The sequence below is a fragment of the Diceros bicornis genome, chromosome 22 (assembly GCF_020826845.1).
Source record: "Diceros bicornis minor isolate mBicDic1 chromosome 22, mDicBic1.mat.cur, whole genome shotgun sequence".
Lineage (NCBI taxonomy): Eukaryota > Metazoa > Chordata > Mammalia > Perissodactyla > Rhinocerotidae > Diceros > Diceros bicornis.
In genome coordinates, this window is record NC_080761.1 from 30643867 (window position 1) to 30659501 (window position 15635).

At 39.6% G+C, this 15635-nt stretch overlaps 1 protein-coding gene across 2 annotated transcripts in view; it reads left to right on the plus strand.

Moving 5' to 3' along the window:
- KDM4C (lysine demethylase 4C) overlaps positions 1-15635 on the plus strand; it is a 389693-nt gene that overhangs the window by 27304 nt on the left and 346754 nt on the right. The window lies entirely within an intron of this gene.

Genomic DNA, 15635 nt, shown 5'->3' on the forward strand with positions numbered 1-15635 from the left:
CTGAGCCAACATCCATGCCAATCCTCCTCTTTTTGCTGAGGAAGACTGGCCCTGAGCTAACATCCGTGCCGATCTTCCTCTACTTTATGTGGGACACCGCCACAGCATGGCCTGACAAGCGATGCGTCGGTGCGCGCCTGGGATCTGAACCCGGGCCGCCAGCAGCAGAGCACGTGCACTTAACTGGTGCACGATGGGGCCAGCCCTCATGGTTTCTTATTTTGTTTAATGATAGTCCATTACTATCATTATTTATTTTGATGCTCAATTTTCCCCAAATTTAGCCAGTGGAAGCTTCTTCAAGTTGGCTATTATGTCTTTTTGACATGTCCCCCTCATTTTTTGAGTATTTCCTTAGTTCTGGCATAAGATGTTCCAGGCCTACCTTGTTCTTTTTCTTCTCCTTACCTGGAGTCAGTCTTTTATCCGAGAAGCACTGGTTCCTTTTAGTGAAGAATGGTATTTAGAAACCAAGATTTGAGAGCTCCTTGCTACTGGGGTGTTACTGCTTCCAAGGCCTCTCAGTGGGCAGACCTAGGGAAGTATCTATACATACACATGTACACATGCACACACATACATATACACACATATATACACACACACATACTGTGAGTTTGCACCAATAACTCCCAAGTCCAGTCTATACGACAGGTTAACTCTAGTTTCCTCTCTCTCCATATTTCTAAACTGCTTTCCCTGACAGCAAGAAACTTGGCTCCCATTATCAGCCGGTGTGTATCCAGTCTCCCATAGCTGCTGCTGTGCTTGTGTGGATGTCCTCTTCACCCCATCAGGCTCTAACACCTTGCGTGGGGCCACCGTGGCTATCTTCCCCCCGAAGTTCCTATGTCCTTTTGACATGACTCTCATTAGTTGTTGTTATTTTTAACTTTTTATTTGGAAATAAATTAAGACTTCCAGAAAATTTGCTAAAAAGAGAACAAAGATGTTCCACGTACCCTTCACCCAGATTTCCCAAATGTTAGTTGTTCCTTGCTTACCATTTTCTCACTTCTTCTCTGTTGCTCTGTATATGTGTGTAAACATATTGTTTTCTGAACCATTTGAAAGGAACCTGTAGATGTAATGCCCCTTTACCTGTAAATACATTATCATATATTTCCTAAAAACAAGGACATTCTCTAACCACAGTGCGGTTGTCAAGATCAGGAAATTAATCTTGACACAGTACCCGCTGGCACAGCGGGTAAGTATATAGATCTTATTCAAATCTCACCATTTGTTCCACTGATATTGTTTGTAGCAGAAGAAAGGAGAAAAAATTCTTTGTTTTTTTTGGTTGAGGATAGGAGGATCATATATTATGTTAGTCTTTTTTTGATCTGGAACTCTTTTTCATTTTTTGTCTTTCATGACCTTGACATTTTTGAAGAGAGCAAACCACTTATTTTTAAGAATGTCACTTAATTTGGCCTTTTCTGGTGTTGCCTCATGATTAGATTTAGGTTATATGTTTTTGGCAGGAATAGCCACAAAAGTGATGTTGTGTCCTTCTCAGTACATCATACCAGGAGACACATGATATCTACTTTTCCCAGGAGTGATGTTAGTTTTGAAGTGAAATTTGCCCTCATTTGTCTTTGATAGCTTGCTTGCTTTCTGGGACAACATGTTCTAGTCACATCTTGTATATTTCTTGTCCCAGACCTGGAACCAGCCTTTAATTCACAGATCTCTGTTTTTTTATTTTTTATTGTGGTATGGTATTTAGAGACCACAATTTATGTGCGACAGGTAATCTTTGTTACTGTAATGTCATTGTTTCTGTGCCTTTTTCAGTGGGCAGTGCTAGGAGATACACATTATTTTAAGAGAAAAAAATTATGAGTTCATATTGCTATTTCAAATTCTGATGAAAGATTAAGTTTGTATGCAGTCAAAGGATTTTATATTGGTATCTTTTTATACTTATAATGAAAATCTTGACTCCTAATGACATTGGCATTATTACCTATTTGCTGTATCTTATAGTATACCTGTAATAGTTAAAAAAAAAACCAAACCCCATACCAATATTACTACTAACAATCTGACAACTAAATGCAGTTTAATATATTTTTAAAAATTGTTCCAAGGCTGGCACAGCGGGTAAGTGCGCGTGCTCTGCTTCAGTAGCCCGGGGTTTGCAGGTTCAGATCCCAGACGCGCACTGATGCACCACTTGTCAAGCCGTGCTGTGGCGGCATCCCATAGAAAGTTGAGGAAGATGGGCAAGATGTTAGCCCAGGGACAATCTTCAGCAAAAAGAGGAGGATTGGCATCGAATGTTAGCTCAGGGCTAATGTTCCTCACACACAGAAAAAATCGTTCTATATCCTAAAATATATCCCATTAGGATTTACAGCCTAAATACTGTGATTAAAAGTTACTTAATTCGGGGCCAGCCCCGTGGCTTGGTGGTTGGGTGCGCGTGCTCTGCTGCTGGTGGTCCAGGTTCAGATCCTGGGCGCACACTGACACACTGCTTCTTCGGCCATGCTGAGGCCGCGTACCACATGCAGCAACTGGAAGGATGTGCAGCTATGACAGACAACTATCTACTGGGGCTTTGGGGGAAAAATAAATAAATAAAAATTAAAAAAAAAAAGTTACTTAATTCTTTTCCTTGTTTGCTTATGCCACTGACTTACTGTACAGTTAGGTTAATTTGTTTTTCAATTTTTAGGGCTTTTTTTTTCTTTTTAATTTTGCTTTTAACTTATATAACTCACAGGATTGCAGAGTTAAAAACTATATGTAGAACGGAAGTTTTGCTTCTTTCCATGTCTCTTATTTTCCCTAAAGGTAACCGTTTTTATTGGTTTTGGTCTTGTTTCCTATACAAAAAGTAGAATATTATAAACTCTGTTCTACACTTTGCTTTTTTAATTCAATAATATAATTTGCAGATCACTCCGGGTCTGTACTTAGAGATTGTCTCATTCCTTTTAGGTTTCCTGTCCTCTGTTGGAAATACCACACTGATTCCACTAGGCCCCTATTGATGGACGCTTATGGAAGTCTAAGAAATAGAGAAAGGAAAAACCAGGAAATGACAGATGTAGTTAAAATTTGACTCAGTGTGTTTGAAAAATTGATGAAAGTTTGAAGTGGACACACATAAATTAGATGTTTGTAAGATTCAGCTGGCAGGAAGGTTGCAGGTTTGCAACTAGAATCAATTACCCTGTGAGCATTTCATGTAAGGAAAATTGCTTCTCCTGCCCCACTGAAGTCCAGGCCTGGATATAGTTTGACCCGGGAAAGGAGTGTCATGCTGCGTGGAGCCAAGAATGAATGCTTAGGGTAAATTTGCTGGTTCCAACACCCTCTTTTCTATATTTATTCTAAGGTTATGACTGCTGGAGTGCTCCAGTATCTGTTAATTTCCCCAGATCTCTGGTGAACAAGAGAAGGGGAAGTCTTGTTCACTTTGCCCAGGAAGATGACTTCTGTCTGCCTCTGTCCGCCAGGAGAATAAGAGGGGTGTGATCAGGATTGTGAGTTGGCCAGTATAGATTGATGCAGAGAATTTACAGGGGTCACTTCTTGGGAAACTTCTCCTGGGACCCAGCCTAGAATCTCTCAACTGCAGTAAAAGAAACTTCTGCACAGACCCGTTTGGTGCCCTGGTGTTCTCTCCCAGAACCATCTCTCAGACCACTTTCCCATTCCTATCCCTGTTCTCTGGAGGCTGGTGGAGCAAGATGGAATCGTGATCTCAGTGGGACCAAAAGGATAAAGAAAAGCTGCCTGGACCTCTGGGAGAGGAAGGAGGCCTGGCTCAGGCAAAAAATGATCAATAGACTAAGGGCTTTTCTTTGCTGTCTTGCTTTCTAGCTTAGGGCCCCAGGCCTGTGGGTTCCTGGGATGACAGAAAAGAGCAGCCTTTAAAGCCAGATGTCCCTGTTGTGGTTTAGTACCCGGATAGGTGTGCTAATGGCTAAAGTAGGGTTTTCACAGTGGCTTGCCACTTCCCTTTTCCAGCCAAGTCTAGAACTAATTGAGAAAGATGAAGGAGTCAGCTGGAAGGTCAGAGTATTGGGAGCTTGACTGTCATAAGGCTGGGGTTGGAGAATGTGGCACTTTGCTCCTCCCCCTGCCCCAGGCTGGCCCTTGACTCCTGTACTAGTTTGCTAGGGCTGCTGTAACAAATTACCACGAACTTGGATGGCTTAAAACGAGAACAGTTATCTCTCACAGTTTTGGAGGCTAGAAGGCCAAAATCTGAGTGTCAGCGGGGCCATGTTTTCTCTAAAGGACCGAGGGAAGAACCTGTTCCGTGCCTTTCTCTAGCTTCTTGTGGTTGCTGGCATTCCTTGGTTTGCAGCTGCGTGACTCTAATCTGCCTTCATCTTCACGTGGTGGTCTTCCCTCTGTGGCTGTCTCTTCTCTTCTTACAAGGACACTAGTAATATTGGACTAGGGGCCACCCTAATCAAGTATGACTTGTCTTAATTTGATTACATCTGCAAAGACCCTGTTTCCAAATAAGGTCACATTCACAGGTATTGAGGGTTAGGTTTCAACCTGTTTTTTTTGGTGGACACATTTCAACTCACAGCAATGCCTGACCGAGGTAGTCTGCAAAGCAGTAGCTTACTTGGCTCACTGTGAGACCAAAGCGGGGATGCTGCAGTGTTGGAACTGAAAGGCCAGACTTGCAGCAAGGCCTCTGCCCCTGGTGGGGCCTAGGCCTGCCTCCCTGAACTGAGCACATGGAACTGGAGTAGAGCAGGGTAGCAGGACGTTGGTCTGAGCCTTGCCTGTTCAGTTTCTTTTAAATCTCACTGTAGGAAAAGAGGAGTGAGTGAGGACTGAGAGGATAGCTTCCAGGATTTGAGCAAGTCCTCATCAGGAACCATGGAGGAAGCTGGAATACAGCAGTTCCCCCTTATCTGTGGTTTTGCTTTTCATGGTTTCAGTTACCCATGGTCCAAAAATATTAAATGGAAAATTCCAGAAATAAACTCATAAGTTTAAACTGTGCGCCATCCCACCCTGTCCTGCCCAAGATGTGAATCATCCCTTTGTCCATCGTAGCCACAGTATATGCTTCCCGCCCCTTAGTCACTTAGTAGCTGTCTTGGTTATTAGATCCATTGTTGTGGTATCCCAGTGCTTGTGTTCAAGTAACGCTTATTTTACTTAATAATGGCCCCAAAGTGCAAGAGTAGTGATGTTGGCAATTTGGATATGCCAAAGGGAAGCCATCAAGTGCTTCCTTTAAGTGAAAAGGTGAAAATTCTCGGTTTAAGAAGAAAAGAAAAAAAATCAGGTGCTGAGGTTGCTAAGATCTATGGTAACTTTTTTTGTTTTTTGCTGAGGAATATTTGCCCTGAGCTAACATCTGTGCCAGCCTTCCTCTATTTTGTATGTGGGTCGCTGCCACAGCGTGGCTGATGAATGGTGTAGGTCCGTGCCCGGGATCTGAACCTGTGAACCTGGGCTGCTAAAGCGGAACATGTGAACTTAACCAGTAGGCCACAGGGCTGTCCCCTACCATAACTTTTATTACAGTATATTGTTATATTGTTCTATTTTATTATTAGTTATTGTTGTTAATCTCTTACTGTGCCTACTTTAGAAATTAAACTTTATCATAGGTATGGGTATATAGGAAAAGACATAGTAATTATAGGATTTGGTACTATCTGTGGTTTTAGGCATCCACTGGGGGTCTTGGAACATATCTCCAAGGATGAGGGGGGACGACCGTAGTGTTCTCTTCTGATACTAACACAGCTGGTAATTGTGCCGTGGTTCATTTTCTTTCTAGCCTAATGCATTATCTGCTTAACTGGTGAGTGCTCTATCTCCCCAGGGGCTGCACTTTATACTAGACCCTGAAGTGTTCTCTTCAGAGGCAGTTAGCAGCGCAGTCCAGTTCGGTGGCAGGCATTGTCTGAGAAACTGATACTCCTATGATGAGAGCCATCAGTTATTACTCTTCTCACAGAAATTGTTTAAATTCTGACATAGGTCAGAAATACAGGTGTACACCAGGAAAGCAATAGAGGATATAGATTTACATTTAGCAGGAAGGCATCAGCCTCAGGTTATTTTTTGTTAGCAAATAAAGATTTATGATTAGAATAAGGATAGTAGATGTTTTTCCTTCATGATAAGGTAAAATCTTTCAGATAAGAAGCTTAGGAGAGTTATGAGTAAGTATGAATTAGTGCTAGACTTTTCTTCACTTTATGAAAAAGATCTTTAGTTCATTAAGAAAAAAATTCTTAGGATACTTACTATAAATATGATGATTTGGTTTAGGTGGTCTCAGAAGCATTGAAGGCCAGCTCTTTAGAAACAAAATAAGAGAGTTATCATCACAGATATTGTTGTCACTCACTTTGGGGACTCAGTCTCTAAAGAGGTATAGCATTAAAATGATTATTGCATCACCATCAGCTGAAAATCAGAGACAGGTTTCTTGCAAAATATAACAGTCTTTCTCTAAGAAACATTATTGAAAGAGCGTTTTAAGCCTGCTTTTCTTCTTGGCCCAGAGAAATAAAGGTAAAAGAGAAAGATGGGGGGCTGGGAATTGGATTCTAGCACCATGATTGATTAAGTTTAATAATGATAAATGTGGATTAGGAAAAACTCAAGAAACAGAAAATTTATAAACTACCTTTTAAGGGTAAAGAACGTAAGTAGGCAATCCCAAAATGAAATGAAAATGGTTATAGATGTCAAAAATTATCAATATCACTAGTAATCAAAGAAGTGAAACTTAACACCAGACTTTTTTTTTTTTTTTTGTGAGGAAGATCAGCCCTGAGCTAACATCCATGCTAATCCTCCTCTTTTTGCTGAGGAAGACCGGCTCTGAGCTAACATCTATTGCCAGTCCTCCTCCTTTTTTTTTTTTTTGCCCCAAAGCCCCAGTAGATAGTTGTATGTCATAGTTGCACATCCTTCTAGTTGCTGTATGTGGGACGCCGCCTCAGCATGGCCGGAGAAGCGGTGCGTCAGTGCGCGCCCGGGATCTGAACCGGGGCTGCCAGTAGCAGAGTGCGCGCACTTAACCGCTAAGCCACGGGGCTGGCCCAATGCCAGACTTTTTTGCCTGTCATGTTGGCAAAGATTTGGGTGGTGGGATTAACATTAAATGTTTAGATACTTTAACATTTAAATTTTATGATGCTCATATGTTAACTTTATAGATTGAAAAAGGTCTAAAACAAGTTCAGTAGGTCTTTAGTATGTGTACGTGATTTGTAGGTAGAACTAGTTTTGTGTAATCAAGGGAGTAGTGACGCTAGGAAGAGGCAAAGTGTAACAGACCAGTTAGCAAACTAGGTCAAGGGCTGACGTTTAATTCTGATTGCTTCCATTGTGCTGCATATCTTAATAGTCTCATTGCTTCAGTTTGTTGTCAGAGCCATTGTTCTGTTGCTTAGAGCACATATCTTGAGCCTCTGTTTCTCTCACTTCTATCGGGAAATTTTTTCAGAATATGTCTGCAGTCGACCACTTCTCACTGCCCACCACTGGTTCAAGTCACTGTTTTATCTTGCCTGGATTGGTGTAAATTGCCTCCATGCTTCCACTTGTCCTTTTATGACACAACAGCCAGAATGATAAGCCAGCTCACTTTTTTTTTTTTTTCTGAGGAAGATCGGCCCTGAGCTAACATCTGCCAATCCTCCTCTTTTTGCTGAGGAAGACTGGCCCTGGGCTAACATCTGTGCCCATCTTCATCCACTTTTTAAAAAAATTTTTTTTATTGATGTTTTAATAGTTTTTAACATTGTGAAATTTTGGGTTGTACATTTTTGTTTGTCCATCACTATATATGACTTCCTTCACCCCTTGTGCCCACCCCCCACCCCCATTGCCCCTGGTAACCACAATACAGTTTTCTCTGTCCATGTGTTGGTTTATATTCCACATATGAGTGAGATCATACGGTGTTTGTCTTTCTCTTTCTGGCTTATTTCACTTAGCATAATACGCTCCAGGCCCATCCATGTTGTTGCAAATGGGACGATTTTGTCTCTTTTTATGGCTGAGTAGTATTCCATTGTATATGTATACCACATTTTCTTAATCCAGTCGTCAGTTGAGGGACACTTAGGTTGCTTCCACTTCTTGGCTATGGTGAATAATGCTGCAATGAACATAGGGGTGCATAAGCCTCTTTGGATTGTTGATTTCAGGTTCGTTGGATAGATTCCCAGTAGTGGGATGGCTGGGTCATAGGGCATCTCTATTTTTAATTCTTTGAGGAATCTCCGTACCATTTTCCATAGAGGCTGCACCAGTTTGCATTCCCACCAGCTGTGTATGAGGGTTCCTGTTTCTCCACATCCTCTCCAACACTTGTTGTTTTTTGTGTTGGTGATTATAGCCATTCTAACGGGCGTGAGGTGATATCTTAGTGTTGTTTTGATTTGCATTTCCCTGATGATTAGTGATGTTGAGCATCTTTTCATGTGCCTATTGGCCATCTCTATATCTTCTTTGGAGAAGTGTCTGTTCATTTCCTCTGCCCATTTTTTGATCGGGTTGTTTGTTTTTTTGTTGTTCAGTTGTGTGAGTTCTTTATATATTATGGAGATCAACCTCTTGTCAGATGTATGTTTTGCAAATATTCTCTCCCAGCTGGTGGGTTGTCTGTTCATCTTGATTCTGGTTTCGTTTGTCTTGTAGAAGCTCTTTAATCTGATAAAGTCCCACTTGTTTATTTTTTCTTTAGTTTCCCTAGGCTGGGTAGGCATGTCATCCGAAAAGATTCCTTTATGACCACTGTCAAATAGTCTGTTGCCTATATTTTCTTCTGTGAGTTTTATAGTTTCAGGTCTCACCTTCAGGTCTTTGATCCATTTTGAGTTAATTTTTGTGAATGGCGATAGCAGATGGTCCACTTTCATTCTTTTGCATGTGGCTGTCGAGTTTTCCCAACACCATTTATTGAAGAGACTTTCCTTTCTCCATTGTATGTTCTTAGTACCTTTGTCGAAAATTAGCTGTCCGTATATGTGTGGTTTTATTTCTGGCCTTTCATTTTTGTTCCATTGATCTGTGTGTCTGTTTTTGTACCAGTACCATGCTGTTTTGATTACTATTACTTTGTAGTATGTTTTGAAGTCAGGGATTGTGATGCCTCCTGCTTTGTTCTTTTTTCTTAGGATTGCTTTAGCTATTTGGGGTCTTTTGTTGCCCCATATGAATTTTAGTATTCTTTTGCTATTTCTGTGAAGAATGTCATTGGGATTCTGATTGGGATTGCATTGAATCTGTAGATTGCTTTAGGTAATATAGACATTTTAGCTATGTTTATTCTTCTAGCCCATGTGCATGGGATATCTTTCCATTTCTTTATGTCATCATGGATTTCTTTCAATAATGTCTTGTAGTTCTCATTGTATAGGTCATTCACCTCCTTGGTAAGATTTATTCGTAGGTATTTTATTCTTTTTGATGCAATTGTAAATGGTATTATCTTTTTGAGCTCTCTTTCTGTTAGTTCATTATTAGCATACAGAAATGTAACTGATTTTTGTAGATTGATTTTGTACCCTGCAACTTTGCTGTGGTTGTTGATTATTTCTAATAGTTTTCCAACGGATTCTTTGGGGTTTTTTATATGTAAAATCATGTCATCTGCAAATAGTGAGAGTTTCACTTCTTCATTACCTATTTGGATTCCTTTCATTCCTTTTTCTTGCCTAATTCTGGCCAAAACCTCCAGTACTATGTTGAACAGGAGTGGTGAGAGTGGGCAGCCCTGCCTCGTTCCTGTTCTCGAGGAATGGCTTTCAGTCTTTCCCCGTTGAGTATGATGTTGGCTGTGGCTTTGTCATAAATAGCCTTTATTATGTTGAGGTACTTTCCTTCTAGTCCCATTTTGTTGAGAGTTTTTATCATAAATGGATGTTGTATCTTGTCAGATGCCTTCTCTGCGTCTATTGAGATGAGCATGTGGTTTTTATTCTTTGTTTTGTTGATGTGATGTATCACGTTGATTGATTTGCGGATGTTGAACCATCCCTGCGTCCCTGGCATAAATCCCACTTGATCATGGTGTATGATCTTTTTTTTATTTAATTTTTTTGTTTATTGCTGTAACATTGGTTTATAACATTCTATAAACTTGAGGTGTACATCCCCATACTTCCACCTCTGCATAGACTACATCATGTTCACCACCCAAATACTGATTACAACCCATCACCACACACATGTGCTGAATTATCCCTTTCACCCTCTTCCCTCCCCCCTTCCCCTCTGGCAACCACCAATCCAATCTCTGTCTCTGTGTGGTTGTTTATTGTTGTTATTATCTACCACTTAATGAAGGAAACCATATGGTATTTGACCCTCTCCCTCTGACTTATTTCACCTTGCACAATAACCTCAATGTCCATCCATGTTGTCACAAATGGCTGAATTTCATCGTTTCTTATGGCTGAGTAGTATTCCATTGTGTATATATACCACATCTCCTTTATCCATTCATCCCTTGACGGGCACTTAGGTTACTTCCAAGTCCTGGCCACTGTGAACAATGCTGCAGTGAACACAGGGGTGCATGTATCTTTACGCATTGGTGTTTTCAAGTTCTTTGGATAAATACCCAGCAGTGGAATAGCTGGATCATATGGTAGTTCTATCCTTGATTCCTTGAGGAATCTCTATACTGTTTTCCTTAGTGGCTGCACCAGTTTGTACTCCCACCAGCAGTGTATGAGAGTTCCCTTCTCTCCACATCCTCTCCAACATATGTTGTTTCCTGTCTTGTTAATTATAGCCATTCTGAGGGGCATGAGGTGATGTCTCATTGTAGTTTCAATTTGCATTTCCCTGATAGTTAATGATTTTGAACATCTTTTCATGTGTCTGTTGGCCATCTGTATATCCTCCTTGGAGAAATGCCTGTTCAGGTCTTTGTCCCATTTTTTAATTGGGTTGTTAGTTTTTTTGTTGTTGAGATGCATGAGTTCTTTATATATTTTGGAGATTAACCCCTTATCAGATGTATGGTTTGCAAATATCTTCTCCCAATTGTTAGGTTGTCTTTTCATTTTGTTGATGGTTTCCTTTGCTGTGCAGAAGCTGTTCAGTTTGATGTAGTCCCATTTGTTTATTTTTTCTGTTGTTTCTCTTGCCTGGTCAGACATGGTGCTTGAAAATATGTTGCTAAGACCAATGTCAAAGAGCATCCTGCCTATGTTTTCTTCTAGAAGTTTCATAGTTTCAGGTCTTACATTCAAGTCTTTAATCCACCTTGAGTTAATTTTTGTGTATGGTGTAAGGTAAGGGTCTACTTTCATTTTTTTGCGTGTGGCTATCCAGTTTTCCCAGCACCATTTGTTGAAGCAACTTTCTTTTCTCCATCGTATGTTCTTGGCTCCTGTGTCGAAGACTAGCTGTCCATAGATGTGTGGGTTTATTTGTGGGCTCTCGTTTCTATTCCATTGTTCTGTGTGTCTGTTTTTGTGCCAGTACCATGCTGTTTTGGTTACTATAGCTTTGTAGTATATTTTGAAATCAGGGAGTGTGATACCTCCAGCTTTGTTCTTTTTTCTCAGGATTCCTTTAGCTATTTGGGGTCTTTTGTTGTTCCATATAAATTTTAGGATTCTTTGTTCTATTTCTGTGAAAAATGTTGTTGGAACTTTGATAGGGATTGCATTGAATCTATAGGTTGCTTTAGGAAGTGTGGACATCTTAACTATGTTAATTCTTCCAATCCAAAAGCATGGAATATATTTCCATTTCTTTGTGTCTTCTTCAATTTCTTTCAGCAATGTTTTATAGTTTTCGGTGTACAGATCTTTCACCTCTTTGGTTAAGTTTATTCCTAGGTATTTTATTCTTTTTGTTGCAATTGTAAATGGGATTGTATTCTTAATTTCTCTTTCTTCTACTTCGTTGTTAGTGTATAGAAATGCAACTGATTTTTGTATGTTGATTTTGTATCCTGCAACTTTACCGTATTCGTTTATTACTTTTAAAAGTTTTCTGGTGGATTCTTTAGGGTGTTCTATATATAAAATCATGTCATCTGCAAATAGTGACAGTTTCACTTCTTCCTTTCCAATTTGGATCCCTTTTATTTCTTTTTCTTGCCTGATTGCTCTGGCTAGGACTTCCAGTTCTATGTTAAATAGTAGTGGTGACAGTGGGCATCCGTGTCTGGTTCCTGTTCTTAGAGGGATAGCTTTCAGTTTTTCACCACTGAGGATGATATTAGCTGTGGGTTTGTCATATATGGCCTTTATTATGTTGAGGTACTTTCCTTATATACCCATTTTATTTAGAGTTTTTATCATAAACGGATGCTGTATCAATGTATCAAATGTATCAAATGCTTTCTCTGCGTTGAGATAATCATCTGATTTTTATTCTTCATTTTATTAATGTAGTGTATTAAGTTGATTGATTTGCAAATGTTGAACCATCCCTGTATACCTGAAATAAATCCCACTTGATCATGGTGTATAGTCTTTTTAATGTATTGTTGTATGCGATTTGCTAGTATTTTGTTTTGGATTTTTGCATCGATGTTCATCAGTGATACTGGCCTGTAATTTTGTTTTTTTTCTGTTGTCCTTGTTTGGTTTTGGTATCAGGGTAATGTCGGCTTCATAGAATGAGTTAGGGAGCTTCCCCCATTCCTCAGTTTTTTGGAGGAGTTTGAGAAGGAGAGGTACTAAGTCTTCTTTGAATGTTTGGTAGAATTCACCAGGGAAGCTGTCTGGTCTTGGACTTTTATTTTTGGGGAGGTTTGTGATTACTCTTTCGATCCCCTTACTGGTGATTGGTCTATTCAAATTCTCTACTTCTTCTTGATCCAGTTTTGGAAGGTTGTATGATTCTAAGAATTTATCCATTTCTTCCAGATTGTCGAATTGGTTGGCATATAGCTTTTCATAGTATTCTCTTATAATCTTTTGTATTTCTGAGGTGTCTCTTGTAATTTCTCCTCTTTCATTTCTTATTTTACTTATTTGTGCCTTCTCTCTTTTGTTCTTGGTGAGTCTAGCTAAAGGTTTGTTAAGTTTGTTTATCTTTTCAAAGAACCAGCTCTTGGTTTCATTAATTTTTTCTATTGTTTTTTTAGTCTCTATTTCATTTATTTCTGCTCTGATTTTTATTATTTCCCTTCTTCTACTGATTTTGGGCTTTGTTCTTCTTTTTCCAGTTCCTTTAGGTGCATTGTCAGATAGTTTATTTGAGATTTTTCTTGTTTGTTGAGATAGGCCTGTATTGCTATAAACTTCCCTCTTAGAACTGCTTTTGCTGTATATCCCATAAATTCTGGCATGTCGTATTTTCATTTTCATTTGTCTCCAGGTATTTTTTGATTTCTTCTTTTATTTCTTCGTTGACCCAGTCGTTGTTCAGTAGCATTTTGTTTAATCTCCACGTATTTGTGGCTTTTCTGATTTTCTTCCTATAGTTGATTTCCAGTTTCATACTGTTGTGGTCAGCAAAGATGCTTGGTATTATTTCAATCTTCTTAAATTTATGGAGACTCGTTTTGTGGCCTAATATGTGATCAATCCTGGAGAATGTTCCATGTGCATTTGAAAAGAACGTGTATTCTTCGGTTTTTGAATGGAATGCTCTGTATATATCCACTAGGTCCATCTGTTGTAGGGTGTCATTTAAGGTCAATGTTTCCTTATTGATCTTCTGTTTGGATGATCTATCCATTGGTGTAAGTGTAGTGTTAAAGTCCCCTACTATTATTGTGTTACTGTCTATTTCTGTTAATATGTCTGTTAATAATTGCTTTATATATTTAGGTGCACGTACATTGGATGCATAGATATTTACAAGTGTTATATCCTCTTGTTGGATTGTTCCCTTGATCATTATGTAATGCCCTTCTTTGTCTCTTTTTAGAGTTTTGTTTTTGTTTTTGTTTTTTAATTTCACTTTTTTTTTAAAATTTTTATTTGTTTATTTTTTTCCCCCAAAGCCCCCGTAGATAGTTGTATGTCATAGTTGCACAGCCTTCTAGTTGCCGTATGTGGGATGCGGCCTCAGCATGGCCAGAGAAGCGGTGCGTTGGTGCGCGCCCAGGATCCGAACCTGGGCCGCCAGCAGTGGAGCGCGCGTGCTTAACCGCCTAGCCACAGGGCCGGACCTACAGTTTTTGTTTTAAAGTCTATTTTGTCGTATATGAGTATGGCTACCCCAGCTTTCTTTTCATTGCCATTTGCGTGGAGTATCTTTTTCCATCCCTTCACTTTCAGTTTGTGAGTGTCTTTAGGTCTGAAGTGTGTCTCTTGTATGCAGCATATATTTGGGTCTTGGTGTTTTATCCAGTCAGCCACTCTATGCCTCTTAATTGGGGCATTTAGTCCATTGACATTTAAAGTAGCTATTGACAAGTATGTACTTACCGCCATTTTTTAACTTTTTTTCTCAGTTTTAGTAGTCTTTCTCTGTTCCTTTCTCCTTCTATACAGAATTGATGGTCTTTTTATTTTGACCTCTGTCTGAAAGCTCTACTCTTTAACTTCCCTCCTCCCTCATTTTATGTTTTTGATATCATAGCTAACGTCTTTTTTGTGCATTTGTATCCATTGCCGTCTTATCATGGAAACAGATAATTTTTCCTATTTATGCTCTTCTCTTTTCCCCTTAAATCAGTCCCTTTAACATTTCTTGTAGCACTGGTTTCTTGGTGACAAACTCCTTTAATTTTTGCTTGTCTGGGAAATTTTTGATCTCTCCTTCCATTTTGAATGATAACCTTGCTGCGTAGAGTATTCTTGGCTGTAAGTTTTTTCCTTTTAGCACTTTAAATATATCGTGCCACTCTCTTCTAGCCTGTAAGGTTTCTGCTGAGAAGTCAGCTGATAGCCTTATGGGGTTTCCTTTGTATGTAACTTGTCTTTCTCTGGCAGCTTTTAGGATTCTCTCTTTATCTTTAATTCTAGACATTTTGATTATGATGTGTCTTGGTGTGGGCCTCTTTGGGTTTATCTTGTTTGGGGCTCTCTGTGCTTCCTGTACCTGGATGTCTGTTTTCTTCCTTAGGTTAGGGAAGTTTTCATCTATTATTTTTTGAAATAGATTCTCTGCCCCTTTGTCTCGCACTTCTCCTTCCTGGACACCTATAACACGGATGTTAGTGTGCTTAATGTTGTTCCAGAGGTCCCTTAGACTGTCCTCACTCTTTTTAATGCTTTTTTCTTTTATGTGTTCAGCTTGGGTAATTTCTTCTAGTCTTTCATCCAGCTCGCAGATACGTTCTTCTGTATCCTCTACTCTGCTTTTGAGTCCCTCTAGGGAATTTTTCATTTCCAGTATTGTGTTCTTCATTTCTGATTGGTTCTTTTTTATATCTTCCATTTCTTTGTTGACATTCTCACTGAGTTCATCTGTTCTTCTCCCCACATCAGTGGGGAGTTTGAACTCTTAGTTTGAACTCTCTGTCAGGTAGGTTGCTCATTTCTGTTTCACTTAGTTCCTTTTGTGGAGTTTTCTCCTGTTCCCTTACTTGGAATGTATTCCTTTGCCTCCTCATTTTGCCTCTTTCCCTGTGCTTGTGTCTCTGTATTAGGTAGGTCAGCTACGTCTCCTGCTCTTGGATAGGTGACCTTATACAAGTGACGCGTTAGGAGTCCTGCAGTGTGCTTCCTTCAGTTCTCAATGTTCCA